The 27,659-nt window shown below is 43.3% G+C and overlaps 1 pseudogene; it reads right to left on the bottom strand.

Moving 5' to 3' along the window:
- Window positions 1–352: 352 nt before the first annotated feature.
- LOC123930010 lies at window positions 353–27,659 on the bottom strand (annotated as a pseudogene).

The raw sequence follows: 27,659 nt of genomic DNA, 5'->3' as shown, positions 1-27,659 counted from the left end.
CTCATGACCTGAGAAGGCAGATGCTTAATACACTGAACCAGTCGGGTGTCCTGAAAATTCTGCTTTGAAATGTAACCTGGGCAATTATCAATTTATTTATTTTATTAGTAGTTTTATTATGAAGATGATTATTAATTTTTAATATTTTATGTGTAAATTACTTTTTAATTTTATTAATTTTATTTTTAAATTTATTTTATCATTTATTTTTATTTATTTATTTAAGATTTTTGCAATTTATTTGACACAGAGAGAGAGAGGTCACAAGTAGGCAAAGAGGCAGGCAGAGAGCAATGGCAGAGGATTAACCCCCTGAGCCACCCAGGAGCCCTGGATTCATTAACAAGTTACCTTATAATAAAAGGTCACCTTTTAGAGTACAGTCTGGAGGACAGTTTGATTTTTCGGTGGGGGAGATGTTGGGGTCTTGGAAAATGACAGTGTCCTTAAGGAGCTCAGTCTGAAGTTGCTGTACCAGTTAACAATGGACAGGGTCCGATCGTAGAACTTAATGTTACCTCTATTATCACCTGTGACAATATAGCTGAAATGGAGAAAAACGGTTTGGGAACTAACCGTAGTAAGTACCATCTCCTGAACAGCTCATTTTGGGTCCAGCTTTGGACTCCAGGTGTTGTACAAATTTCACTTTAATACTGTCCTACGAGGCTGATTTTACATTTGTTCCACTTTACATCTGGGAAACTAAGGCTCAGAGAAGTTGAGAAATTTGACAAAGCCTGGGGTTGCCAGATTTAGCAAATAAAAAATGCAGGATGCCCAATGAAATTTGAATTTCAGTGAAACAAGCAGTAATCTTTCAGTAGAAGTATGTCCCAAATACCGCTGGGGACCGACTTACACACGGCAGCTCCATCAGGCCCGGTGGCTAGACTGTGCAGGGACCCAGGAGTACCTAATGCAAAGCACACGCTCTGTCTCGCTCTCCTCTCCCCGGCCTCTCCCATTAGCCACGTGCAGTGACGGTGGGCATTGATTGACACTCTCTGCCACGAGACCACAGAGGACACAAGAGTCTGTCCACCAGCCCTCTGAAATCACACTTGGCAAAACCACACAATCCACTGCCCTCAGAGCCATATAAAACCTTGTTTAATGGTCACAGCCAAAGGCAGTGTCCTGTGACAAAATGGCTTTTATTTCCAGTTCTCAGATCCATCCCAAATGTTTTTTTTTTTTTTTTATAAGCTTCTGGCATAAGTCTAATCACGGGGGGGGGGCAGAATGGGGGATGAATTTCCTCTTATAGATGCAAAGTGATTAAATGCAGTTTCTGATTGATCAGCAAGGCAGGTGGCAGAGTAATTGATGAGAACATCTTTCACTGCCCTCTGCTGGAAATAAATGGGAAAACAGGCCAAGTGTTTTCAAGATCCTTGGTGGGCTCCCTGGTCCTGGCTGGGTTTTATTTACCATGGAGAGTGGGGAGCACAGGACTGGTCTTTACTGGGCCCTAGCCCCCAACTAATTAAAGGCTGATTCACCATCAGTTGCAATTCTTCTACTGTATTTTCCACACCCCTGAGTGAGGACAATTTGCATTTCTCTTTATAAAGACATGCCAGGACCTCACCGCTCTCTGTATTAAAAGAAATGAAAAAAAAAAAAAAAAAAGCAGGGCTTTTGGAAAGCAGTTGGCACAGGGACTCCAAACACATGTGCATGGTCCCTGTCATGAGGCAGAGTCCTCCGTCCCTTTCGGGAACTTCTCAAGCATACAGATAACAACAATTTCGTCTAGAGCTCCCCTGTGCCAGACAAGGTGCTAGAGTTTTACGTGGCTTGTCTCACAAAAATTCTCATAAAATCACTCTGAGGGAGAGTGTCGTCATGCCCATTTTGCACGTGGAAAAATGGAGGCTCAGCCAAGTTATGTCCCTTGCCCTGAGTCCTTCAGCAAGGAAGGGATATGTCTGGAATGTGAACCCCTTTCTGTCGGAGACTAAAGCCTTTAATGACACTGTATGAGCCCCCACAGCCTCTTCAGTCAGCAAACTTTATAAAGTTCTGTTGTATTTCATCTTTTCATACTGGGTAAGTGTTGTTTTGTAATCAGAAGAAACAATATAGTTATTTATGCCATTTCCTTAAAATTAAAGTACATACTATTTAGGGTGAAAATGACTCTAATTAGTGTGGAAGGAAAAAACCAAGTTTTTGTTTCACCAACACAAAGGGGTTCTTTAAAAGTAATACATGGCCATGATTTAAAAGAGAAAAAAAAAAAGGCAAACCAGGGAGGAGTCAGGATGGCGGAGAAAAGTAGCCCACTGAGACAACATCAGATAGTAGGAGATCAGCAAGATAGCTTATCAAACCATCCCGAACACCTACAAGTCCAACAGGAGACTGAATAGAAGAAGAGCAACAATTCTAGAAACAGAAAATCAACCACTTTCTGAAAGGTAGGACCAGCGGAGAAGTGAAATCAAAGTGATGGGAAGATAGACCATGGCGGGGGCGGGGGGGGGGGCGCTCCCAGCAAGAAGCAGGGCAATGGAGCACAAAATCAGAACTTTTAAAAGTCTGCTCCACTGAGGGACATCCCTCCAGAGGCTAAACCGGGATGAAGCCCATGCGAGGAGAGCGTGGCCTCAGGTCGCTCAGGCTCACAGAAGGATCGGGGCTGTCTGAGTGTTGCAGAGCTCATAGGTATTAGAGTGGGGAAGCCAGCTACAGAGACGGAGTCGGGGAGCGAGCTCTCAACTTGGGATTACCTTATCGTGATCCGTGGCACAGGCCATTTCTCTGTGAGCAGGGACCCCATAAGATCCGGGGAGACCCCCCTGGAAGAACTCAGGGATTGGAGGGGTTCAGAGACTCCAGGCAGGGTTGTGTGCCAGAGACAGAGAAGCTTGGTCACAGTTTGGAGGCCAGGGAGATGGGAGTGACTGAGCGCTTTTCTCCGAGGGCGCACAGAGGAGTGGGGCCCCAAGCACTCTGTTCCTCTGGGCCAGAGATTGGGAGGCCGCCATTTTCATTCCTGAGCTCTGGAACTCTACAGAAAGCATTCAGGGATAGTGAACCCCAGCGGATTACGTAGCCTGGCCCCTGGTAAGGGCGATGCATTTCCGCCTTGGGCAAAGACACTTGAGAATCACTATAATATGCCCCTCCCCCAGAAGGTCAATAAGAAATCCAGCCAAGACCAAGTTCACGTACCAAGAGAACAGCGGAATTCAGAGGAGGAGAAAGCAAAGCATGGAATTCATGGCTTTCTCCCCATGATTCTTTAGTCTTGCACAGTTAATAAATTTGTTAAATTTTATTTTTTTTCCGCTAAATTTTTTTTAATTTTACCCTTTCCTCTTTTAACATTTTTAACTAGTTTCTCTTAACAATACCTTTCGTAAAAAAAACAAAAAACAAAAAACAAAAAACAAAAAACAAAAAACATTTTTTTGGAGGCTTCATTATTAAAGTCATATTTTATCCTTCATTGCATCTAACTTAATTTTTTGTTTACACATAGGGTTTTTTCTTCTAAATAAAATTTTGGGTTACAACTTCTTCTAATAGATCAAAATACACCCTATAACTAGCACAGGGCTTTGTTATAATCTCCAGCTTCAGCAAATTGTCTCCAATTTCTTATTCTTTATTCTCCCAACCAATTTATCCTTATCAATTCCTTTTATAGAAATTAAAAAATTTTCATCTTTATAATCATATTCCATCACTTCATTGTGTTTACCATTATATATTTTTTTCATTCTTTAAAATTTTGGGAGATACTTTCTTTAGTTTCTTCTAAGAGACCAAAATACTCCCAAAATTAAGTGGGAGACCCTATTCTATTCAACAGTCTAATATATATATATATTTTTTCTTTATTTGTTTACTTAAAAAAATTTTTTCTGAACTTCTTTTTACCCACTTTCTTCCCCCCATGATTTGGAGTCCCTTCTGATTTGGTTAAAGCACATTTTCCTGGGGTCTTGGCCACCCTTTGAGTATTTTATTCACTCCTTCATATATTCTTATCTGGATACAATGACAAGGCAGAAAAACTCACCACAAAAAAAAGAACAAGAGGCAGTACCGAAGTCTAGGGACCTAATCAATACGGACATTGGTAATATGTCAGATCTAGAGTTCAGAATGATGATTCTCAAGGTGCTAGCCAGGCTTGAAAAAGGCATGGAAGATATTAGAGAAGCCCGGTCTGGAGAAATAAAAGCCCTTTCTGGAGAAATAAAAAAGAACTAAAATCTAACCAAGTTGAAATTTAAAAAAGCTGTTAATGACGTACGATAAAAAAATGGAGGCTCTCACTGTTAGGATAAATGAGGCCGAAGAGAGAATGAGTGATATAGAAGACCAAATGACAGAGAAGCTGAGCAAAAGAGAGAGAAACAACTACTGGACCACAAGGGGAGAAACTGAGAGATAAGAGATACCATAAGATGAAACAACGTCAGAATAATTGGGATTCCAGAAGAAGAAAGAGAGAGGGGAGCAGAAGGTATATTGCAGAGAATTATTGCAGAGAATTTCCCTAATATGGCAAAGGGAAAAAGCATCAAAATCCAGGAGGTGCAGAGAACCCCCTCAAAATCAGTAAGAATAGGTCCACACCCTGTCATCTAATAGTAAAATTTACAAGTCTTAGCGACAAAGAGAAAATCCTTAAAGCATCACAGGACACGAAGTCTGTAACATACAATGGTAAAAATATTAGATTGGCAGCATACTTATCCACAAAGACGTGGCAGGCCAGAAAGAGCTGGCATGATATATTCAGAGTACTAAACGACAAAAACGTGCAGCCAAGAATCCTATATCCAGCTAGGCTATCATTGAAAATAAAAGGAGAGATAAAAACTTTCCAGGACAAACAAAGAATTTGTAAACACCAAACCAGCTCTACAGAAAATATTGAAAGGGGTCCTCTAAGCAACGAGAGAGCCTAAAAATAGTAGACCAGAAAGGAACAGAGACAATATATAGTAATATTCACTGCAGAGGCAATACAATGGCACTAAATTCATATCTCTCAATAGTTACCCGGAATATAATGGGCTAAATGCCCAATCAAAAGACACAGGGCAGGGTATCAGAATGGATTAAAAAAAAACACCAAAACCATCAATAGGTTGTCTATGAGAAAATCATTTTAGACCCAAAGTCACCTCCAGATTGAAAGTGAGGGGTGGAAAACAATTTACCATGCTAATGTTCAAAAAAGAAAGCTGGGGTGGCAATCCTTATATCATATCAATTAGATTTTAAGCCAAAGACTATAGTAAGAGATGAGGAAGGAGATTATATCATCCTCAAAGTGTCTGTCCAGGAAGGAGATCTAACAATTTCAAATATCTATGCCCCTATCATGGGAGCAGCCAACTATATAAACCAATTAAGAACAAAATCAAAGAAACACATCAATAATAATACAATAATAGTAGGGGACTTTAACACTCCATCATTGAAATGGGCAGATGATCCAAGAAAAAGATCAACAAGGAAATAAAGGCCTTAATGACACACTGGACCAGATAGACATCACAGATATCCTTAGAACATTCCATCCCAAAGCAACAGAATACACATTCTTCTCTAGTGCACATGGAACATTCTCCAGAATAGATCACATACTGGGTCATAAATCAGGTCTCAACTGGCATCAAAAGATTGGGATCACTCCCTGCATATTTTCAGACCACAATCCTCTGATGCTAGAACTCATTCATAAGAGGAAATTTGGGAAGAACCCGAATACATGGAGACTAAAGAGCATCCTTCTAAAGAATGACTGAGTCAACCAGGAAATTAAAAAAGAATTGAAAAAAATTATGGAAACAAATGATAATGAAAACACAATGATTCAAAATCTGTGGGACACAGCAAAGGCAGTCCTGAGAGGAAAATATATAGCAATACAAGCCCTTCTCAAGAAACAAGAAAGATCTCCAATGAACAACCTAACCCTACACCTTAAGGAGCTGGAGAAAGAACAGCAAAGGAAGCCTAAACCCATCCGGAGAAGAAAAATCACAAAGACAGAGCAGAAATCAATGAAATAGAAACCAGAAAAACAATGGAACAAGTCAAAGAAACTAGGAGCTGGTTCTTTGAAAGAATAATAAGATTGATAAAACCCTGGCCAGACTTATGAAAAAGAAAAGAGAAAGGACCCAAATTAAGTGAAATCATGAATGAAAGAGGAGAGATCACAACTAACACCATAGATATACAAAAAATAATAAGAACGTATTATGAGCAACTCTAAGCCAGCAGATTTGACAATCTGGAAGAAATGGATGCATTCCTAGAGACATATAAACTACCACAACTGAACCAGGAAGAAGTAATAAACTTGAACAAACCCATAACCAGTAAGGAGATTGAAACAGTCAAAAAAATCTCCAAAGAAACAAGAGGCCAGGGCCAGACACCTTCCCAGGGGAATTCTACCAAACATTTAAAGAAGAATTAATTCCTATTCTCCTGAAACTCTTCCAATAATAATAATAATAATAATAATAATAATAATAAAGGAAGGAAAACTTCCAAACTCAGTTTAGGAGGCCAGCATCACCTTGATCCCAAAACCAGACAAGGATTCCATCAAAAAAGAGAGTTACAGACCAATATCCTTGATAAACACAGATGCAAAAATTCTCACCAAAATACTAGCCAATAGGATCCAACAGTACATTAAAAGAATTGTTCACCACGGCCAGGTGGGATTTATTCTGGGGCTGCAAGGTCGGTTCAACATCTGCAAATCAACCAATGTGATACAATACATTAATAAAAGAAAGAACAAGAACAACATGATACTCTCCATAGATGCTGAAAAAGCATTTGACAAAGTACAGCATCCCTTCCTGATCAAAACTTTTCAACGTGTAGGGATAGAGGGCACATACCTCAATATCATCAAAGCCATCTATGAAAAACTCACTGCCAATATCATTCTCAATGGAGAAAAACTGAAAGCTTTTCCTCTAAGGTCAGGACAACAGCAAGGATGTCTATTATCACCACTGCTATTCAACATAGTACTAGAAGACCTAGCCTCAGCCATCAGACAACAAAAAGAAATTAAAGGAATTCAAATGAGCAAAGAAGAAGTCAAACTATCACTCTTTGTAGATGATATGATACGATATGTGGAAAACCCAAAAGACTCCACTCCAAATCTGCTAGAACTTATACAGGAATTCAGTAAAGTGTCAGGATATAAAATCAATGCACAGAAATTAGGTACATTTCTGTACACCAACAAGAAGACAGAAGAAAGAGAAATTAAGGAGTCAATCCCATTTACAATTGCACCCAAAACCATAGGATACCTAGGAATAAATCGGACCAAAGAGGCAAGAATCTATACTAAGAAAACTATAAAGAACTCTGGAAAGAAATTGAGGAAGACACAAGGAGATGGAAAAATGTTCCATGCTCATGGATTGGAGGAACAAATATTGTGAAAATGTCTATGCTACCTAAAGCAATCTACACATTTAATGCAATCCCTATAAAAATCCCATTCTTTTTTTTTTTTTTCAAAGAAATGGAACAAATAATCCTCAAATTTATATGGAACCAGAAAAGACCTTAAATAGCCTGAGGAATATTGAAAGAGAAAGCCAACGTTGGGGGCATCACAATTCCAGACTTCAAGCTCTGTTACAAACTGTCATCATCAAGACAGTATGGTACTGGCACAGAAAAAGACACATAGATTAATGGAACAGAATAGAGAGCCCGGAAATAGATCCTCAACTCTATGGTCAACTAATCTTTGACAAAGCAGGAAAGAATGTCCAATGGAAGAAAGATATCCTCTTCAATAAATTGTGCTGGAAAAATTGGACAGCCACGTGCAGAAAAATGAAACTGGACCATTTCCTTACACCACACATGAAAATAGATGAAAAATGAATGAAGGACCTCAATGTGAGAAAGGGATCCATCAAAATCCTTGAGGAGAACACAGGCAGCAACCTCTCCGACCTCAGCTGCAGCAACTTCTTCCTAGGAACATCGCCAAAGGCAAGGGAAGCAAGGGCAAAAATGAACTATTGGGATTTCATCAAGATCAAAAGTTTTTCCACAGCAAAGGAAACAGTTAACAAAACCAAAAGACAACTGACAGAATGGGAGAAGATATTTGCAAGCGACATATCAGATAAAGGGCTAGTCTCCAAAATCTATAAAGAGCTTAGCAAACTCAACACCCAAAGAACAAATAATCCAATCAAGAAATGGGCAGAGGACATGAACAGACATTTTCGCAAAGAAGACATCCAGGTGGCCAACAGACACATGAAAAAAGTGATCCACATCATTCGGCATCAGGGAAATGCAAATCAAAACCACAATGAGATGGTACCTCACACCAGTCAGGATGGCTAAAATTAACAAGTCAGGAAATGACAGATGCTGGCGAGGATGCGGAGAAAGGGGAACCCTCCTCCACTGTTGGTGGGAATGCATGCTGGTGCAACCACTCTGGAAAACAGCATGGAGTTCCTCAAAAAGTTGAAAATAGAGCTACCCCATGATCCAGCAATTGCACTACTGGGTATTTACCCTAAAGATAGATATGTAGTGATCTGAAGGGGCACGTGCACCCAAATGTTTATAGCGACAATGTCCACAATAGCCAAACTATGGAAAGAACCTAGATGTCCATCAACAGATGAATGGATAAAGAAGAGGTGGTATATATATATATATATACAATGGGATACTATGCAGCCATCAAAAGAAATGAATTCTTGCAATTTGCAACGACATGGATGGAACTAGAGGGTATTATGCTTAGCGAAATAAATCCACTGGAGAAAGACAACTCTCATATGATCTCCCTGATATGAGGAAGTGGAGATGCAACGTTGGGGATTTGGGGGGTAGGAAAGGAATAAATGAAACAAGATGGGATCGGGAGGCAGACAAACCATAAGAGACTCTTAATCTCACAAAACAAACTGAGAGTTGCTGGGGGGAGGGGGGTAGGGAGAGGGTGGTGGGGTTTTGGACATTGGGGAGGGGATGTGCTACGGTGAGTCCTGTGAAGTGTGTAAACCTGGCGATTCACAGACCTGTACCCCTGGGGCTAATAATGCATTATATGTTTATAAAAATAAAAATTATTTAAAAAAGCAAACCAATTAGTACAAATGAGATCATAAGAAGAGGTGAAGCCACCCCCACCCTTGATCCCGCTTCTCTGTTCTTTTCCTCAGAGGCACCAAACATTCCCAGTTAATAAGGAATTTCTCCAGAAATATTCACTGCATATACAAAATATGTGTATACATCCAAAAGGGTTGTAATATACTTTGATAATCACTGATAGCTGCCTTTTTATTAAGTTAATTACAGATCAACTGTAATGAACACAGTGATCCGCTCTTTCTGAAAATGAACCAATTTACAAGGTTTGATTTGAGGAAAGCCCACAGAGGCGGAGGTAGGCTATGGTGGGCGGTGGATGTCCCAGACAACCAGCTTCCCTTCCATTGTCGTGGAAAGTATTTGTGTTAAATTCAAATGAAAGACTGACTGGCTAAATTTTCCCACGAGCTTGTTGAAGGTCTGCATTTCAGAAGACAGATTACACATTACGTTGGTGATAAATATAAAACAAGCATTTGTCAGTATGGCATATTTTATAATATTACATTGATTTACAGTAGGAAAAAAGACAAAATCAAAAAACCAATCACTAAGAAATCTCGTCCCCGTGAATTGCCATAGTGCAGGCTGTTCTGAACCTCTGAAGGTTTGCTAGGAGCAAGTGAAGGACTGTGTACGGGGTTCATGAAACTGTTTGCTTCAAGCAAATGAAAAAGTGTTTAACCACTTGTTTATACCTATTCAACTTCTCTTACCGAGGTTTCATAGATTGATAAAAGAAACTAATGTCTGTCTTGTGCAAAAGCATGCTCCAGTTGTAAGATATCACAAAATAATTATCCCAGTCTTATAACTATAAACTTTTCCCATAAACTATTTTCCCATCAGAAGAAATTAAGTACTATACACAGACATGCCCCTGACACCTCATGAAATCTGTGCTACATAAAAAAAAGCACGAGAGCCATCTTTTTTTTTTCTTTTTTGTATTTTTAAAGATTTTTTTTTATTTATTTATTTGACAGAGAGAGATCCACAAGTAGATAGAGAGGCAGCCAGAGAGAGAGAGAGAGAGGGAAGCAGGCTCCCTGCTGAGCAGAGAGCCTGATGCGGGACTCAATTCCAGGACCCCAAGATCATGACCTGAGCTGAAGGCAGCGGCTTAACCCACTGAGCCACCCAGGCGCCCGAGAGCCATCTTTCTTAGGCAGTGTCTTGGAGACGAATTGTAGAAAGAACCCAGAGTGGTGAGTGGAGCCCCACGATGAATGTACAGCGAATGAATCAAACAAAGAAATGCCTTCATTTGTCACGTGATACAGCAAGTTTGCTGCCCCCTTCTCTAAAGACACAGAGAAGACCCTAGGCTCACCTCTTCTGCCCTGAGCACAGGAGGGTCAGAAAAACAATAACTGGTCAAAGGAGGGCATCAAGTTCTCCCCAAGAGCTGCTCTACTTCCATACAAGACATTGTCATGGCTTGTGGGTTGTGTATTTGCAAACTCACCTACTTGCTACAATTTATAACCCCAACATCAACCCTTGTGGCCTTTTCATGATGGTCTGCAGACATGTGCAAATACGGAGTGGCAAAAATCTGATTCTCCCTGTGCACACATTCCTAGCTGAGTCCAGTGAGGACATGCTCTGCCTTCTTATTCCAGCTTTCAAACTGTAAACAAGTGTCTTTCCAGGGTCTGCTTAGTGCCACGTGGGTCACGTTTTTGAGGTGCTTTTGTTGGTGAGGGCAGTATTTAAGCTAATGCAAACACGGTACTGAAAGGCAGTCTAGTGATGTACCTTCCAGAGAATATACCTGAGTTAGATAAATGTCATTCAGGCACGTGTTTCAGAGCTGCTGGCTGTGAGGCAGCGCTGATGCATCAACATTATGTATTAAATGCGATGTCTTCAAAAGAAAACACACAGAAGACAAGGTTATGTATCTATCTGTTGGGGAAACTTATGACCCAAGGCTGGCAGGAACGTAATCCTGTACTTCTCCTAGGAGCAATGATTTTGTACTCGCTGAGGTCTGCAGAGATTTTGTGCAACTTAACTGCCACACATAATGAGAATTGACTTTATTGTTTGATAACTTTGATTTATGAAAAAGAGGTTTGGACAGAATCATCTTTGTATTCATCCATCTCAATTTTTTTTTTTTTGCATGTCCTCTTAAAAATAAATTTCTATAAATCCTACCAAGAGTGAAGAAAGGAAGCAGAAGAAACACCATAAGGTGCTCACTGAGGGCAGATTACATGGGTGTCAAATGCAGAAATTGTGGCAGGAGACGAGACCCGAGGTCCACCTCAGATGCGACAATGGCTCCAGGTGAGCAGGCAGGAAAGATAACCTGTTTCCTCCAACACCTGACGCACCACCTTTGTACTGGCTCTGAAACATCTCAATATCTAAGATCATGTTTTATTATTCTGAAAACCGGCTAGCCTAAAAATGAGCCACTCATGTTCAACTCTTTATTATATCACTCCGAAATAACTTTTCACTCCTTGTCGTATGCACACACATATTAGTAAAGCCATCACTTTTGGGGGGGTATTTTCTCAGGGTAGTCAAATTTCTCTTCCATAATATTTTATTTTGAACAATGGTTCCATTACTGTATTGACAATTCAATATAGTAAAGGACCCAAGTAAAAATGTCCAATGATTTGACCATGGTGTACTATCAAGACAAACAAAGAGTAGCCCGAAGTGACTAAGCTTACACATATTTACTCTCCACAGCATCTGGCATATAAAAATGCAGGAAGCATACTCACTTTTTCTGTTCAACGTGGGGCACTGTGAGCAAGTATACCTCCCTCTTCATACTGAGGGGTACAGAAAAAATAATCACCACTACAAAAAGACCTGGTTTCTAAAAGAAAGAACTACTATAACCACAAAATCAAAAGGAATGCATCTAAACAGGGGCAGAGCTTTGCAACCTCCTCAGATAAGAGAACCTGCCTCAAGGAACATCTGAAAGCATTCTGAAAGAAAAGCAAATGTGTAAAAAAAAAAATGCCACAAATGATTGTGAGTTTAAATGATAGTAAATGAAAATCTGAATGCTACATTTCTAAGGCATTAAAGCTACAACATGTACCAGAAGTAACAACTAGCACTGAAAATTGGTGATTGAATCTTGGGTTTTGTTTTGCATTGAAAATTTCCATTTTCAATTGAGGTAAGGTTCACCTACCATAAAATTAACCATTAATCATTTTATTATTTTTTAAAGATTTTATGCTTAAATATTTTTAAAATTTAAATTCAATTAATGATAACGATTTCATTTTGAGAGGTACCTGGGAAGCTCAGTGGGTTAAGCCTCTGCCTTTGGCTCAGGTATTGATCCCAGTGTCCTGGGTTCGAGCCCCACATCGGGCTCCGTGCTCAGCAAGGAGCCTGCTTCTCCCTCTGCCTCTTGTGATTACTTGTGATCTATGTCAAATAAATAAATAAATAAATAAATAAATAGCGATTTTATTTTGAAGCAATCTCTACCCCAAACAACTCCAAGATCAAGAGCCACGTGCTCCACTGACTGAGCCAGCCAGGCATTCCAACCATTAGTCATTTTAAAGTGTACAATTCGGGGACACTTAGTGCACTAACAATGCTGGGCACCATCCCCTCTGTCTAGTTCAGGACATTTTCATCACCCCAAAAGGAAGACCCCCTCCATTAAGTTATCATACATGCCCTTCCCCAGGCCCAGCAACCACCATTCTGTACTTTGTCTCAATGGGTTCTCCTCTTCCAGACATTTCACATCGATGGACTCATACAGCACATGGTTTGTTGTGTACGGCTTCTTTCCTTTACCATGATGTGTACGAGGTTCATCCATGTCGCAGTGGGCATCAGTGCCTCGTTCCTCTGTATGGCCGAATCATAGTCCATTGCACGATGGGCCACATTTTGTTTCTGCATTTAGTAGCTGAGGGACATGTGGTTTGCTTCTACCTTTGGTTACTGACGATCATTCTGCTGCTACAAACGTTTGTATGTCTGTGTTTGTCTGAATGCCTGTTTTAAATTTTTAAATTCTTTTGGATTTAGGAATTGCTGAGGCATGTGGTAATTTTATGTTTAAGTTTGATGTTTTTTTAATCTCACAATTCTGCCCTGTGTCAGCACATACATGCTGATCTCTTTTCTATGTCCTTTCTAAAAGGGGGTAAAAACCAAGGTCTTGAAAAACCCTGTATTTTTTAAACATGTTAAATACATTCAAATAAATATTTGACTCGTTAATTTAAAAAAATTAAATGAAATTTAAATTTCTGCCTCTGATTTAATACACTAGTTTCCAATGAGATTAAAGTAAATGCTATAATTAAATTGAAATATTTTAATACATATTTATTGCTTCCTAAGTAGATACTGTACTGTTACATTACCAAAACATCTCTACTCGGGGAATGAACATCTACTTGTCCCTACATTTAAGACAAATCAAAATATTTCTGGATTAAAAGTAAGATAGTTCTGATATATAAAGTATGGAAATATATTACATTATGACAAATTTTCTGTTTCTCCCTGGCTAAGCTAAGCATTAAAAATAAATAATATTTATATTATATTAAATAGCTGAGTAGGAATAAAAAACAGAAAAGACAACAGCATTTTGTAAGCAATAGGAATAGAATTGAAACCCTGAGTGTTAAAATTAATGGTCTCAAATGTGTCCCCATTTTTAGTCTTATTTATTATAATTCATCATCTGTAAATTGGACAAGCAAAAGTAGCACAATATTCACTAATAACCTTTACCCTGTGTCCTTTTGGACAAAAACTGCTGCATACACATATCTATATTTGACAAGGCCAAAAGGTAACTTGGAGTGAATGCCAGATACTGGAAAGAGTTTCTGATTCCTGCCAACACGGTGAATAGCCTGGACTGCCTGGCTCCCTTCCCATAAATCAACCCTGTGGTAACTACGCAAGTGAGGAAACCACAAAGTGCAGAAGCTGAAAAACAGCCACACCACCATGGAGCTCCCTGGGGAGACTGAGGCACGTGTCCTGTGGGGGTATGTGTGTGGGAGGGGGTGGCGGTGGCCTGAGGTGAAGGGGCAGCCCTGGGAGACAGCTTCTAGAAACATGACTTAAGTTCCCTTCCTGCCACCTCCACACCATCACCTACTCCTTGCCTGCTCCAGGAAAGTGAAGGACCAGTGCCAATGTTTGAGAAGTAATTTCAGGACAACTCAATGGCCTCAGCAGGGGTAGGGGATGGGGTGGTGGGGGGAAGGGGTGGGCAGAACTGTTGGAAGCAAATGCATGGACAAGTCCTCACAAAGGCTGGAAATCAGCGACAAATCACTGTGATTTGTGATGCGATTAATCAGTTAATCTCGTTAACTCTGCCAGATGCCAGCAAGAAGCAAAAATGAGTTTTCCTTGGAGGAAGGTATCATCCTGAGACTCAAATTATTCCTAAACTTCTTAAAGCATGACACTGGGCACCCGATGAAACACAACCAGGCATAAGAAGGAGACATTTCCAAACGACTGACAACCAAGAGGGAAGCAATCATCAGCAAGGACCCCAGGAGACGCAGGCATAACATCGACACACGCAGACTTGACAAGAACTGTGGTCACGAGGTGCCAGAGAGTAGAGGGCCACATGGGCAATCTCCACAGTAACTCTATTTTTAAAAAGAATCAAACAGAAAATCTAGATCTGAAAAAAAAAAACCTGATTTAAAAAACTTCAAAAGAGGATTAAACAGAAAATAAAATATAGCCAAAGAAATAATCAGTCAGTACAATGGGAAGATAAATTATAGGAGAAAATGTCCAGACTGAAGGACAAAGACACAAAACAACAGACAATATAGACAATAAGACACATATAGCACAGGACGGGTCTAATGTCTGTATAATTGGAGTACCAAAAGGACAGGAAAGAAAAAAAGGTGGTAAAAGTGATTTTAAAAGAAGTAGTGGCAGAGAATTTTGCAAAACTGAAGAAAGATATGATGTTGCAATTTCAAAGAACTCCAGAAGATATGTTTTTTTATTTTTGTTTTTTAGATTTTATTTTTTATTTATTTATCCTTTTTTCGGGAGTAATCTCTTTGTCCAACATGGGGCTCGAACTCACAAGCCTAGATCAAGAGTCACATACTCCACTGACTGAGCCAGCCAGGCACCAGTTTTGGATTTTTTAAAAAATCAACAACATATCCATATGCATACAGACACATCCTTAAAAACTGCTAACAATTACCAGAAAACCTTAAAAGCAGCCAGAATGGGGCAGGAGGGGAAAGACATACGTAACTTTCAGAAGAGGGAAAAATAAGATTGATAGTTGACTTCTCAAGGGAAATGGTGTTAAGTCTGAAGACAATAATATCCTCAAAGTATGGAAATAACTACCCCCCTACAGTCCTATAGTTAGGGCAAATAGCCTTCAGAAACAAAGATAATTACCAAGAAAAACGAAAGCATATATCCTACAAAGACTTGTACATGAAAGTTCATGCACCTTTGTTTTCAACAGCCACAAACAGGAAACAGGGCAGATGTCTTTTAACAGGTGAATCAGCAAACTGTGACATATCCATTCGATGACTACTCAGCATTCACATTTTAAAGGACACATAGAGAGGAATAAAGAGGAATAAACCATTTTTGCATACATAGATGAATCTCAAAATTTAAATCAAATAAAAAAATTAAATTGAATAAAAGAAGTCAGCGCACTCCACAAAAAGAGTCCATTTCTGTAAAATTCCAGGGCATACAAAGGAACAGACATTAATAAACAGGAGGGTAGATGCTGGGAGATGGGTGAAGGGGAAGCTTAGGGTTATCCCCATCACAAAGGGAAGCCACTCAAAGACTTTAAGTAAGAGAGTGGTATGATCTGTCCGGCTCACTTAAGAACTATCACTCTGGCTGCTGCAGGAAGGCGGGAAGGACTGGGACAAGAATGAACACAGCTCAGCCTGAAGGATGTTGTAGTCATGCAGGGAGCTGTGGTGGCAGTGGAAATGGAGAGGGGAGGAAGGATTTTGGGTGCATCTTGGGAGTGCACAGGACTTAAAAGTCATGGGAATGGATGAGGACACCCAGGAAGAAGGTGTCGCCCTAAGAGGAGCTCCCACAACTCAACCCTGAGGACGGCCAGCATTTAGAAGGTGTGCAGTGAAAGGGGACAAGCCCACAGAGGAGCCCAGGGAAGGCTATGAGCCCAGGAAAGGTGTCTTCAGCACCCACTGGGAATGGTGCTCATGCCGATGTAATAGTGCTCGCTTCACTTGGAAATGCCAGTGACTGTGATAAGCATAGATTTGGTAGAGCTGTGGGTAGGTGGAAGACAGATCAGAAGAACCAAATGTTCATCATCAGTAGGATAGATAAATGAGCTACATTATACTCAAGACAAGAAGAGACTAGATAGGCGTGAAAATAGTGAATTATAACTCAGTAATCAAAATGAATGAATCTCAGAAACAAGGCAGACAAAATGAAGCAATTATGATTCCCCATATGCACCAAAAAAACCCAGGTAAAACAAAATAGGATAGTACTGGGGGAGGGGCACCAGCTGGCTCAGCCAGTAGAGCCCACAGCTCCTGATCTCAGGGTCCTGAGTTCCAGCATGGGAATTTAAAAAATGTGGTGGTGGGGAGGGGACAAGGGGGTCTCATTTGGTCAAGCATCCGACTCTTGATTTTGACTCAGGTCAGAAGCTCAGAATCCTGAGTTCAAGCTCCACATCAGGCTCTGCACTAAGCATGGAGTCTGCTTGAGAGTCTCTCCCTCTCCCTCTATGTCTGCCCCTCCCGGCTCACATTCTCTCTCTCTCTCTCTCTCTCTCTCGCTCAGAAAAAAAAAAAAAAAAAGGAAAGTACCAAGAGATATTTGCTAGACAAAAGTATACAGGAAGGCATGGGAATGTGTAACACAAAATCGGGGACACTAGTTAACTAGTTAACCCTAGTTAACTTGGGGATGGGATTGTGGAAGGAGGTCAAAGGGATTTCTAGGGTTTGGGTGGTGTTCTTTCTTGATCAGGCAGTAAACACACCTGTACCTTTTGTTTCATGCCTTAAAATGTACACATTTTGGATGTATGCCTCCTTTAGCAATGAAAATATAAAGAGATCAAATATTTTGTGCACAAAAGAGTAAATGAGATATGATGAAGTCAGAAAGCAGGCACAGACAGCACCTCAGAGACATGTAACTGTGAAGAGGCGCAGAGGGCCAGAGTCGGAAGGAGACGCATCATCAGTGGTGTCCCAGAGACGGGGGAAAGGAACGCATGTGTGTCTGCTCGGGGTATAATCACCCAGCAGAGGGGGTGCGGATCGCTGCAGGAGACGGCCTCGAGCGCCCGAGAGGAGTGGCATCTCAGGCAGTGGCTGCTCTTACACGCAGAAGGGCAGGAGACGGTGGTGAGGATGAAGCAGGTTGTAGGCTGGGAGTGAGAACAGGCCGGGGTTTGTATCCGATGGCCCCCATTCTCTCAATGCAAAATGAGAGAGGTCATCAGCCTAGAGGAAGAGGAAGGGCTGGGAGAGATGAAGAAGAAAAGGTGTGAGACCGTTCGCTCTAGAAATGAAACAGCCAGCCTACTAGAAAGCTGGGCTGTGCTGAGAGCTCGCTCACCCTTTGTGACTCAAGCCCAGATTGAAGGGTTCAGTCCAGCTGGGTGGCAGGAATGCAGAGCAGGAAGAATGCTTCCAGACTTGGGGCCTTGCAGCGCTGCCCACAGCACATTCCTCTGTGACCGAGACATTGGCTCATCTGTTGTCAAACATGGCAGCTACTGGCCACAGGTGGCTGGGGAGTACTTGAAATGTGGTGACCCCAAGGAAATGAATCTGCAGTTTTGTTTGTCTGTTTTGTTTTAAAGATTTTATTTAATTGACAGAGATCACATAGTAGGCAGAGAGGCAGGCAGAGAGAGCGGGGAAGCAGGCTCCCCGCTGAGCAGAGAGCCTGATGTGGGGCCAGATCCCAGGACCCTGTCATCATGACCTGAGCCAAAGGCAGTAGCTTACCCCACAGAGACACCTGAATCTGTAGTTGCATCTCACTCTAATCGACTTAAATCCAAGCAGCCACATGCATTCAGCAAAGTTTCGTGACACACAATCCTACAAATAGCAGTTGTGTTTCTAAAGACTAGCAATGAAAACCCACGAAGGGGATGAAGAACACCAATCCACTTATGATAGTATAAAAAGACCTAGGAATAAACCTTCGGTGGAGGGTTTGTTTGCTGCAAAGGACACTGCTGAAGGAAACTCAAGAAGATGTAAGAGAATGGAAAGACAGCCTGTGCCCGTGGATTGTTTTGCTTTTTGTTTGTTTGTTTTAAAGATTTTCTTTATTTATTTGACAGAGATCACAAGTAGGCAGAGAGGCAGGCAGAAAGAGGGGGGGAAGCAGGCTCCCCACTGAGCAGAGAGCCCGATGCAGAGCTCGATCCCAGGACCCCGGGATCATGAGCTGAGCAGAAGCTCAGAGGCTTTAACCCACTGAGCCACACAGGCGCCACTGTGCTCATGGATTGTTAAGAGGACAACTGCCCAAAGCAATCCCCAGATTCAACGCAAGCTCTAAAATGTCCCAGAGCGGTTTCTGGCAGCAACAGAAAAACTCGCTATGGCTGGTGGCTACCGTATCAGCTCAGCTTATAAAAGCTGTGAGGAAATTTTTTGCGGAGACCTAGAGGGACGGTGGGGGCCAGAAGGAGAGACACGGACATGAAGCTGCAGCGTGACATGTGCCCGGCTGAGCCCAGTCACCTGGGCCCTCTGACTGGGTTCTGGATCCTGCATCCAGGTGAGCACTTTGCACAGTGTCTGGTGCATCGTAGGGACCGAGCAGCCGTGTGGTGAGCGAAGGGTGCAAGGATGAGTACGACGACACAGAATGGAAGAGTAGACTTGGTGGGTGCCCTTGACACGTCGCTTCAAGCAAACTGAGACTAATAATTTCTGAGTCTCAGGAGCAGTTAAGAGCATGTCTAGAACAGGAAAGGCCGCTGGCCCGTGACTTCAGACAAATTATCTAGTACTTAACAGTAGCAGTCCATTGTATTTCTAAAGAACTCCTTCCCAGCACGTTTGCATGGACTGCGGGAGATACTTGCTGTAACAAACTTAGCAGAACCTGGCACATAATACATGCTCAGAACAATATTACTCACTATCAGGAAGATTAAAGTGAGATCAAGGACACGGCAGTGTTTTTTTACAAGCACTAGTGTACCATAACTGAACGCCAGTAAAACCGAAAGTAGGTTTGGACCTGGACTCGGTGTGACTGGTGACATAGCTTTACACACTCAAACTGAGCTCACCTGAACACCATACTCTTTGAGGAGGTTGAGGGTACATGCTGGGGTTTCCACGGCTGAGGTCCACCTTCAGATGCAAACTTCCTGCGAGTGACAGCAGATGGAGGAGAATGAGAAGGTTCCTGAAGGCTGTTGACAAACCCGACACCTCTCGTGGTAGCCATGTAACTGTGGCTCGGGAACATGGCACCGAGAGCTATACCTCAGGAAGAGAACCCTCAACGGGGGGCCATGGGGTCCGGTCCTTCCCTGAGAGCATCACATCACCACGTGGCCCAAGCCGAGCCAGCCCACTGAGGCCGCCTCCACGTGCCCCATACCTGGATTTCAGCATCGGAGATGGTTGCCAGATATTTGGAATCCCGGGTGATGGCTGTGGCCCCGATGCCGTTGCCTTCTGGGCAGCTGTCAAATATTGTGTGCACAGGAATGCTGCAAAACAGGACCAGGGAACCCGATTTGAGGTCTGCCTTGCTCCCCGGAGGGACTCGTTTCAAAAGCTATGGAGGAAACAAATGTGCTCCATCCATACAACAGACTGCAATGCAGCCATACAGAGGAAGGAAGCACGGACCCCTGCTGTATCAGGGGTGGACCCTCATACATCACGTGAAGTAGAGAAGCCTGACACAAAGACCACACGTTGTTCGAGCTCATTGCTATGAAGCGTCCAGAATTAGAAAATCCACAGGGACGGACCGGCATGTCAGTGGTGTCAGAGGGAATGGTAGGGATGACTGATGGCTTTGGGGTTTTCTTTTGGGGTTTTGGAACTAGTGGCATCCAGCAGGCTCAGCTGGTGGACCATGTGACTCCTGACCTCGGGTTTGTAGGTTCCAGCCCCACGTTGGGCAGAGAGATGACTTTAAAACAGCAGTTGGAACTAGAATCAAGCCGCGATGGCACAGCATTGTAAACACACTCAATGCCACTGACTCGCAGGCTTCACAGTGGCGAATTTTACCTTATGTGAATTTTATCTCATTTTAATAAATAATAGAACTAACTCAGCATTATGCAAGCATGCTGTTCATTCTCTTCATGAAGTCGACTGTCACCCACTATTGAGCGCTGATTCCGTGTCAGGCACGAAGGACAGGAAAAAAAAAAAAAGATGCCTAGGACAATACCCCAGCTCTCAGGAAAACGAGCGCCCTCCCACCTAAGCTGGATCCCAAGACTCTGAGGTCATGACCTGAGCTGAAGGCAGAGGCTTAACCTGCTCAGTCACTCAGGCGCCCCAGCATATGGTAATTTCTTAGAGCAGCCCAAGGAAACTAAAACAGTGGGTATGATCAGCCTCTTTTTTTGTAGATGGGGAAAATCACTTCACTTCCTTGGGCCTCCAAGCTGCGTTAGTGTTAACCTCCCTCATCTACTCTGGGACATCGCCAAACCAAGTTTCTCAGCCTGAAGAGCCAAGAATTGTAAATGGGGAAATTCACGAAGGTAATATCACTCGACCGGGCCTCAAGGCAACAGGACGACCAGCCTCCCCAGGCCGCTTCACCCTCTCCCGGCATCCCACCGCTGGCTTCTGCATGCCCAGACCGGTATTTCTCATTTGTTGCGGATATGCTACACTGAGTAGGGAAAAGGGAGCTTGCGCCACGCCTACCCTTGAAGGAGTCCCATATGATTATCAGGCACTAGGGCCCTTTGTCGGCCGCGGCAATCCACCGCCTGTCTTCACTGATGCAGAGGCAGGAGATCGCGTTAGTGTGGCCCTGCAGAAATGCAGAGAAAGTGCTCTGAAAGATTCAGGATGGCCAGAGAGGCTGGAGCCCCACAGAGAAAACTAAGCTCCTCTTCCAGGTTCATCGGGCTGAAAGTTCCACTCCGATGGCCTTCCCCTGGCATTTCTTCATAGCCAGTGGTTTTCTGATTTTCTCTCCCTCAAACCCCTAAAGTGTAAGCCACACTCCCCACAAGGACAGTGCTCCCTACAGATGTAGGCATGTGCCCAACTCTGAACCCAGGTGGGGAATAAATGTTGGGGTTCTGCCCCACCTCCAGCCCCCTTGAAGCCCTGCTGGCCTCATCTCCCTTAAACAGTGTCCACTCAGGCCACTGAGCAGATCTGGAGCAAAAGCCTCTTCGCTGGTCTCCCTGCTTTCATTCCCATCCCCCCACAATCCTTTCTCAGTAACTCAGGAACCTTCTGGAAACAAATAAGATGCTAGTGCTCCCTGCCAGGAAATAGTTCATTTCTTCCCTCCTTCCTCTCCCCTTGCTCACTCCATGTCAGTCATACCAGCCTTCTTTCTCGGCCCCATGGGCAGGCCTGCAAACCTGGAGCTCCCTGGGTCTGGACTGCTTCTCCCCAAACTGCCCCTGGTTCATCCTCCTCAGTGAGTCAGATCTCGGCACAAAGGGCATGTTTGCCAGCGCAACCCACTGAAGGGCCATCTCTCACTCCTGATCTCTCTCCTGCAGCAGCCCACATTTCCTTTGGAGTGCTTGTTGTAATTCATAATTGTGTATTTATGAGAGTATAAGCTCCATGGGGGGCGGCGGGGGGGGGAGCTAGATCTGTTTTGTTCATGACTACATGCCCAGAATCTGAAACAAAGAGTTTCTGGTAAATACCTATGGAATAAATGAATGGAGGAACGAATGGGTGGATGGATGGATCGTCAAAGCCACTCCCAGCCACCTGACTCTGCAGGAGGCTGGACAGCTGCCTGGCATGGTCCTTATTTCTCAGCCTGTCTGCCTGCTGCTCCTTCCTCACTCTGCAGATACAAACTACCCCCTCTCCCTCCCATCAGCACTGTGCTCAGTGCTGCACATTCAACTAAGCTCCAAGAAGGGCTGCTTGCTGGGCCTGTGTGTGTTTCTGGACATCTAGAGAGCAAATTCTGCACCTACGTGGCATGGATCCCTGAATATGACTAGGCTTTTGGGAAACCCTCTGTGATGTTTTTGACCTACGCATTGACTTAAGGAAGGTCCTTATTAAAATATATGTCAAATGCCCAAATAAATGCCCATATATTGGGCAGCTCAGTCGGTTAAGCGTCGGCCTTCAGCTAAGGCTTTGATCTCAGGGTCCTGGGATCCAGACCCACGTCAGGCTCCCCGCTGAGCAGGGGAGTCTGCTTCTCCCTACTGCTCTCTCTTGCTTGCTCTCTCCAAATAAATAAATAAATAAAATCTTAAAAAGCAACAACGAGAACTTGCATACCTGAAGGTGCTGCTGAGTATTCTTGAAGACATCGTCGATGACCACAGTGTGAGCACAGACGCACAGAAGGACTCGCTAGTGTTCACCTCGAATGTAGTAAACGGTAAGAGAACTGGTCCATCTGAAAGACCAAGTCATGGTCTGGAAGACAAAGGCAAGACCAGCAAGACACTGAGTGTGCCGAACCCAGAACTGTGAAGCCAGGCACCCCTGGTGCAGTCTCTGGAGGGGAAGGATTTCACATCATCAGTCCAAAGTGAGGGAAATCACTTCAAGAACATCCTCAAGCACATGCTAGGGCCTGGAGGGCTCTCGAATCCATGATGCTGAGTGAAAGGGGCCACACACAGTGCAGGGTCAGTCCAATCCATAGAGATGGAAAGGAGCCCAGTGGCTGCTGGGGGCCTGGGGAAGGTGGTCGGGGAGTGACGGCGAGAGGATATGGATTTCTTCTGTGGGGGATGAAAATGTTCTGGAATCAGACAGTGGTGACAGCCGCACAACCTTGTGAACATGCTAAAAAGCAATGGATGGTGCGCTTTAAAGGGGTCACTTTTATGAGGATGTGGAGAAATTGGAACCACTGGCACTCTTGGTGGGAATGTGAAATCGTGCAGCTGCTGTGGAAAACCCCAGGGAGAGCTCTCCAAACACTGAAAGCAGAATTAGCGTATCATGCAGCAATGACACTTCTGGGTACCTAGCTCAAAGAACTGGAAGCAGGGTCTCAAAGAGACAGTCACACGCCCATGTTTAGAGCAGCATACTTCACAGAAACCAGAAGGTAAAAGGACGCCAAGTGTCCCATGACGGATGAAGGGATGAACAACATGTGAGTGCTGTTCAGGCTTCCACAGGAAGGCAACCAACGCTCTACAACGTGGATGGACCTTGGGGACATCATGTAAGCGAAATCCACCAGTCACAAAATGACAAATACGGTAGGATTCCACGGACATGGTCCCAAGAGGAGTCAGATCCATAGAGACAGAAAGTGGAATGGTGGTTGCCAGGGGCAGGGCTGGGGAACGGGGAGTTGTTCAATGGGTAGGGAGTTTCCATCTCACGAGATGAGTTCCAGGTGTTGGTTGCACCACAGTGTGACTGTACCTACTACGACGCTGTACACTTCAAAATGGTGAAGATGGTAAATTTTAGGGATGCCTGGTGGCACAGTTGGATCAGCAACTGACTCTTGGCTTTGGCTCAGGTCGTGATCTCAGGGTTGTGGCATCCAGCCCGACATTGGCCTCCAGGAATAGTCTGCTTAAGACTCTCCTCTGCCCTTCCCTACCCTCCCTTTCAAATAAATAAATAAAGATTTAAAAGAAATATGAGGGGCACCTGGGTGGCTCAGTCATTGAGTGTCTGCCTTCAGCTCAGGTCATGATCCCAGGATCCTGGGATCGAGCCCCTGCCAGGCTCCCTGCTCCTCAGGAAGCCTGCTTCTCCCTCTCCTACTCCCCTTGCTTGTGTTCCTTCTCTCGCTGAGTCTTTCTCTGTCAAATAAATAAATAAAGTCTTTTTTTTTTTAAAGATGGTAAATTTTACTTTATGTGTATTTTACCACAATTTTAAATTTTAAGAAGGTAAATTTTTTTTTTTAAGATTTATTTATTTGACAGAGAGAAATCACAAGAGAGGCAGGCAGAGAGAGAGGAAGGGAAGCAGGCTCCCCGCTGAGCATAGAGCCCGATGCGGCACTCAATCCCAGGACCCCGAGATCATGACCTGAGCTGAAGGCAGCGGCTTAACCCACTGAGCAACCCAGGCGCCCCCAAGAAGGTAAATTTAATGGTATTTGAATTATACCTTGCTTAAAAAAGAAAAGAAAGTCAACAGTAAACAGAAAGAACGTCCTATCCTCCTAATCCCCAGAACCTAGACTGCTCAGTACCTGACACACAGTGAGCACTTAATATTGTGAAATTCAATTTACTTTATGAAAATATATGGAAGGGGGAAGTTACAGTATAGTTACTAAGGAACTTCATAAGAAAGACAATTATTCAGCTGGGAATATTTGTATTTGTTCTTCATATACCAATTCCTCTGGAAGAATGAAGCACAAAGGGACAAAATTACCTAAGCATGATTAAAAATTCCATATTCAGGGGCACCTGGGTGGCTCAGTGGGTTAAAGCCTCTGCCTTTCGCTCGGGTCATGATGCCAGGATTCTGGGATTGAGCCCTGCATCGGGCTCTCTGCTTGGCAGGGAGCCTGCTTCCTCCTCTCTCTCTCTCTGCCTGCCTCTCTCCCTACTTGAGATCTCTATCTGTCAAATAAATAAATAAAATCTTTGAAAAAAAAATTCCATATTCAGGGTGCATGGGTGGCTCAGTGGGTTAAAGCCTCTGCCTTGGTTCAAGTCATGATCTCAGGGTCCTGGGATCGAGCCCCACATCGGGATCTCTGCTCAGCCTGCTTCCCTTCCTCTCTGCCTGCCTCTCTGCCTATTGGTGATCTCCATCTGTCAAATAAATAAATAAAATCTTTTTAAAAATCCATATTCCCAGGAATAAATCCAAGATAAAAATTTTCTGAAATGAAAAATTAGAGGTATTATAAATCTATTACTTTTAATTCAATAGTAGCTTACTTCTGCATATTTTTTGTTTGCAAAGTCTTTTATAAAAAATCATGGATGTGATGAAAACACTTTATAAAAACTGTGGATACATACAAAAAGAGTGCTACTCAGAAATAGAAAGTAATGAACTAGCAAGCCAGGAAGAGACATGGAGAAATCTTAAATGCATTTTGCTAAGTGAAAGGAGCCAACCTAAGGAGACTTCACAGTGGGGACACCTGTGTGGCTCAGTTGGTTAAGTGTCTCCCTTTGGCTCAGGTCATGATCCCAGAGTCCTAGGATTGAGCCTTGCATTGGGCCCCCTGCTCAGCCAGGAGTCTGCTTCTCTTTCCCTCTCTCTCTCTACCCCTCCCCCAACAGGTGTTTTTTTTTTTCCTCTCTCTCTCTCTCTGACAAATAAATAAATAAATCTTAAAAAAAAAAAGGACTTCACATTGTATGATTCCAACTACATGATATTCTGGAAAAGCAAAACTATGAAGACAGGGGGGAAAAGTGGTGGCCGGGGAGCGAGGGGGTGAAGGCAGGGATGGAGAGTGGGGCACGAGGGATTTGAAGGCAGTGACACAAGTCTGTAGGACACTGCAATGGTAGATCAGGAAGGGATGCTGTACTTTGTCAAATGCTTTTTCAGCATCTGTTGAGAGTATCATATGGTTCTTGTTCTTTCTTTTATTAATGTGTTCTACCACATTGATTGATTTGCGGATGTTGAACCAACCCTGCAGCCCCGGAATAAATCCCACTTGATCGTGGTGAATAATCCTTTTAATGTACTGTTGAATCCTATTGGCTAGTATTTTGGCGAGAATTTTTGCGTCTGTGTTCATCAAGGATATTGGTCTGTAGTTCTAAAGAGCACCTATTATTTTTAACAGGAAGAAAAAAAGGGGGGGACCTGGGTGGCTCAGTGGGTTAAGCCTCTGCCTTTGACTCACGTCATGATGTCAGGGTCCTAGGATTGAGCCCCACATCGGGCTCTCCACTCAGCAGGGAGCCTGCTTCCCCCTCTCTCCCTGCCTGCCTCTTTGCTTACTGGTGATCTCTCTCTCTGTGTCAAATAAATAAAATTTTTAAAAATAAAAGAGAGAGAAAACCAATACAGGAACGGGAAGAGAAAGGAACAGAAAGGAGGTGTCGTAAAGGTGCTAAACAAATTTGTGGAGGGAGGTGATCTAGAAGAGTTGAGTTCTACAGTGAGCCCAAAGCTAACAGGGGCCCAAACCCCTGGCACGCAGGACACTTGCTCTCATTAGCGATATCCCCGGGTGTCATGCTAACTGGCTAAACAAGCCAAAAGTCTTCACAGGCTCTAAAACTTGTTCTATCTTTCATCCTGGGCAAGCCCAAGTTTTGACCTTGAAATCCACTGCTCAAAGTAAACCCCATTTACAGAAACGAGGCTGGCAGTTGTCTGCATCTCCCACTAGGAGTTTCCCATCATCCTCCTCATCACTACCATCCTTGCCACCACCACCGTCATCGTCTAGATGTGAACACCCGTCCAGTGCTCGCTATGTGTCAGGAACTACATTAAACACTTTACGTGCATCCGATCACTTACAAATCTTCCAAAGGCAGAGTCTACAGGAAAAAAGGGAGGTGAATCCTAGGAAGCAATTTTCAGTGCCACGTGGAGGAGGAAGGGAAAAACTCTCCTCCTCTTCCTTCTCTTGGTAAATGGTAATATTTGTGCGGCAAAGGCAGATGCCAGTCGAGCCCCTGGTGCCTTTCTCAGTGCCTTTCCCTTTTTCATACCTTTTGCTTTCTGGTCCATCTCCGAATGCACATTTTGAGAAGCCCATAAGAGTTTTAGGAACTTGTGAAGAGGTATCAAGCCATCTAAGGCAGAAGAGGTGAGGAGAGGAGGGAAAGGGGAAAGGCATGGAGGAGCGGAGGAGGAAGTGAGAAAGAAGGGGAATGGGGAGGAGAGGGAGAGATTGACCTTGAGTCTCCCACAAGAAAGGGCACCCTAGGTAACAGACAAAGCACGTCCGGAATTTCGTGCTTGGGAAGCAACCCTGTCGGACCCAGATGTCAGGCCCAGACGCAGCACTCCTCTGACCCATGTCCCGCCAGAGCACTGAACTTCAAAACATACAAGTCTATTATTAGTTCAAAAGGATATTTCTGGTGGTATTTTTTTCTTCCATATGCATAAAATCCCCTTATTTCACAATGCTTTTAAAGCACTAGAGGACATGAAAAACCATGTTACACTCCCTTACCAAAGGATACACGTTGGCGCGGTCATCCTTTCAAACAACATGTCCTCGCTGGTAGACACCAGTGATTTCTTGGGGATCTCTTCTATGGACTGGAATTCTTCCTCTCGTCGCTCACTTAAGTCTTATCATCTTTTTACCTCTCTTCTTTCCCGTCCCAGTTCATCCTGGGGCATCTGGTCGATTTTCTC

This window comes from Meles meles, chromosome 18 (genome assembly GCF_922984935.1).
Source record: "Meles meles chromosome 18, mMelMel3.1 paternal haplotype, whole genome shotgun sequence".
In the NCBI taxonomy this organism is placed as follows: Eukaryota; Metazoa; Chordata; class Mammalia; order Carnivora; family Mustelidae; genus Meles; species Meles meles.
This window is presented reverse-complemented; position numbering and strand designations above follow the sequence as displayed.